Source organism: Haemaphysalis longicornis, unplaced genomic scaffold (genome assembly GCF_048455015.1).
Source record: "Haemaphysalis longicornis isolate Haplotype H1 unplaced genomic scaffold, Haemaphysalis longicornis Haplotype H1 scaffold_6, whole genome shotgun sequence".
In the NCBI taxonomy this organism is placed as follows: Eukaryota; Metazoa; Arthropoda; class Arachnida; order Ixodida; family Ixodidae; genus Haemaphysalis; species Haemaphysalis longicornis.
Window position 1 is genome coordinate 99,994,822 of NW_027526407.1, and position 3,750 is coordinate 99,998,571.

The 3,750-nt window shown below is 49.4% G+C and overlaps 1 pseudogene; it reads left to right on the forward strand.

Moving 5' to 3' along the window:
* Positions 1-1,992: 1,992 nt before the first annotated feature.
* On the forward strand, positions 1,993-3,147 carry LOC144143167 (uncharacterized; annotated as a pseudogene).
* The last annotated feature ends 603 nt before the right edge of the window (positions 3,148-3,750 follow it).

Consider the following 3,750-nt stretch of genomic DNA (forward strand, 5'->3'; position numbering starts at 1 on the left):
ATGCAAGAAGAACATGGGCTTATGAAGAATATTCATTGCAAATATAAAAAACAAAAGATGTTGGTACATATAAAATACATTCGCACTATATTTACAGCCAACTGAAACCTCGCACGGGCCTCAAAATAAAATAAATGTGGGTTAAGGAGGCTTGTATTTATTACATAGTGTGTGGGAAGAAGACCGAATGAGCAGTTAAGTAGCATAGGCTCCACACTCGTATTATCACTCATTGTTGCTACGTTTTTTTATGCAAGTGTCTTTTCAAGCTGTAACTAAACCTTTTTGATTCTTTTATTTCTAGTGGTATATCGTTCCATATTCTGGCCCCAATGAATTGTAGCAGTCGCTGCCCGTACACATTACTAACTGGTGCCAGGTTAAGGTTGCCTACAGCAGAACGTCTTGTTTGGCGCAATGAAGAATAAAATATCGAGCCGTTTAAAGGATGGTTATAATTTAATATAATGTATACCAATTCAGCTGTATTTTTCAGACGTAATTGATCAAATGTCAAAACTTGAAGAGCGTCAAAAAGGGGTTTGCTAGGTGCGTCTCGTCTTGAGCGTGTGACTGTTCTCAGAGCCCGTTTTTGTAGTCGATGTATAGGATTAAGATAGGTATTGTACGTCCAACTCCAAGAAACCATGCAGTACGACAGGTGACTATTGAATAAAGCGTAATAAAGCGTTTTTAGTATTTTGATATCAAATAACTCACGGGCTTGCAGTAATGCGTAGCAAGCAGATGCTAGCTTTGCACAGACAGCATCGACATGATTCTGCCAGCACGAGGTCGCGGGTTCGATTCCCGGCCGCGGCGGCCGCTTTTCTGATGGAGGCGAAAAGCAAAAACGCCCGTGTGTACGAGATTTCGGCGCACGTTAAAGATCCCCAGGTGGTCAAAATTAATCCGGAGCCCTCCACTACGGCGCGCCTCATCGCCTGCGTTGCGTCGGCGCGTTAAACCCTACAATCAATCAATGATTCTGCCAATGCAAATGAGCATCCATGGTAACTCCTAAGTATTTAATTGAGTCCACCTGTTCAAGTAAGCAGTTGTTCACTGATATTCTGACCAGCTCTTTTCGAACGTTCTTTTTTCGAGAATGAAATATCATATATTTTGTTTTTTTCGCATTGATAGTAAGTCTGTTAAGCGAAAACCACCGAGCAATGTTTTCTAATTCCATATTAATTCTTGCTTGTATTTCCTGCTCGTTATCACCGGTTACGACAAGCGCCATGTCGTCTGCGTACATTACTAAATCTGGATACGTTAGTGCTTTGGGAAGGTCGTTTACAAATAATGAAAATAGCATAGTCCCCAGCACCGAGCCCTGCGGAACGCCCATGCGCACTAGCTGCGGGGTTGAGCTGATGCCGTCCATCACAACCACTTGCTGACGATTTTCAAGGTAGCTAGAGAGGAAATAATACATTTGATCTCTGAATCCATAGCATTGTAATTTCTTCAGCAAGATTTGATGGTCGACGGTATCAAACGCCTTCTTTAAGCCTACGAATACGACTGTAGCAAGTTTGTTGCCATTTAGTGCTGTGTTGATGTTTTGAGTGAGCTTGACTATAGCAGATGAAGTGGAATGCTTTGAACGAAACCCGTGCTGTTCTGGGGAAAGGATTTGGTACTTATCAAGAAACGAAGTAATGCATTTTGCAAGAAGCTTTTCAAAAATTATATTGTTACACAAAATGTCAGGACTGCTTCACTGCACGGGCAAATCCTCCCCGCCAGCTGCACGGCCGATGAAGAAGGGAACGAAGTGCTTTTTTTGGGCGGAATGGATGTTAAGTGCACGCTCTCCGGTGAACCACCGCCATTACTGTGAACAAACCCCACTTCGCCTCTTACTCGCCTGCTTATCCCCGTAACAGTCTTGGTGAAGGTGCGGGGTAATCCCAGCGGACAACGGCGTCACTGGATCTTCGTCGAAGCCGTCGCGTAGCTGGCCTCTCGCCCGTCCGAGAAGACATGGCCCCTCCGACTCAAGGCAACTCTTCGGTGACACCTCCCAACGGCTGGCAGCAGCCACGAGAGCCGCGGAAGTTTGAAGGGAAACCGGAAGAAGATGTCGACGAATGGCGCACCCATTACGAATGAGTGAGCAAGTACAACCGCTGGAATGCTGCGGACCGGCTTGCGAACGTCGTTTTCTCCTTGGACAAGACAGCGTTGACGTGGTTTGAAAACCACGAGGAAAAGTTGACCACATGGGACGGATGCGCCGAGGAAATCAGAAAGGCCTTTGGTGATTCGGAAGCGAAAAAAAAGAAGGCCGAGCAGACACTACTTCAGAGAGCGCAAGTTCCCGGGGAAACATGCACGACCTACATAGAGGAGATACTGAAGTTGTGCCGGGTCGTCGACGCTAGGATGCCGGAGGACGACAGAGTTGGGCATATACTTAAGGGCATTGCGGAAGACGTTTTTAATTTTCTCATCAGTAAGGACAACCTGAATAATATCTCTGACGTAATCCAACACTGTCGCAGGTTCGAAGCGCTCAAGATGCGTCGGATAACGCCAAAGTTTGGTCGACTACCCAACGTCACAACGGTCGCCAGCGTGGACGTCAACTCGTCTGTCGACCTTGCGTCGACCATACGGCAAATAGTCCGTGAAGAGCTGCTCCGACACAGCGATGTTGCCCGTCCCTGGACCCCATCTCACAACAGCGACTTACGGCACGAGGCACCTCCGAGGCACGTGGAATCGTTACGACCATCTGTCAACGTGGCCGACTTCGTTGACGACCGGCGAGGTGACATGTATACTAGCCCGGCACGAGATCGCTACTATCAATCACGAGGCCATTTCCATCGTCCACAGGACGCCCACCACCCGGACGACTATCGGCGTGCAAGCCCTTCCACTCGCCAATTCCAATCCGGGCGGTTCGACTCTCCTCGCGAGCCACCTGTTTGTTACCGATGTGGGGTCGCCGGTCATATCTCGCGGTTTTGCCGGCGTCGCAGCCCTGGATCAAGCGCGGGCCCGCGGTTTACCTGGCCCCTAGGGGTAGTAATTATAACCTTAACCGTCGGTCGCCACCATTTCCACCCACTGGCAACAACCAGCATCTTAATGGTCCCCGCAACGGCTCTCCCGCCTCCGACAGGAGTTTGACGCCACCGCCCCTACGCCAACGCCAATCTCCGTCGCCTCGGCGGCGCCCCTTGTCACCGCCGCCGGGAAACTAGCCGGCGTTGCCGATGGGGGTGAGGTCGCCGGACAGTCTCTAGGAAACATACCTCTGCCCGTCTTTATGGTAAACACTTCCACTTTGTTCAGTGGAAGTGTTTCTTGATGGTGTACAGACGATGGCTTTAGTTGACACTGGAGCAACAGTTTCCGTTATGAGTAGGGTTTTTAAGGAGCGTATTGGGCCTAAAGTGATGTTCAGCTGGGACCGTGGTGCCATATTTCGAGGTGTTGGGGGCGAGTCATTATGCCCCATCGGTATTTGTGCGGTTGACGTTTTCCTGGCCGGCAAACACTTAAAGGCTGAATTTGCAGTGCTTCCGAGGTCAACACATGATGTTATTCTCGGTATCGACTTCCTCCGTGAATGTGGCGCTATGGTGGACTGTGCGACGGGCGAGCTCTCCATAAACTGCATGTTCCATTCAGTACTCGCGGAGGAGCCGTCTCTCTGCGAAGAACGCGTTCTGGTTGTATCCGAAGACACGCTTCTGCCCGCCCGCTCAGCGTCTCTTGTTCTCGTATTGG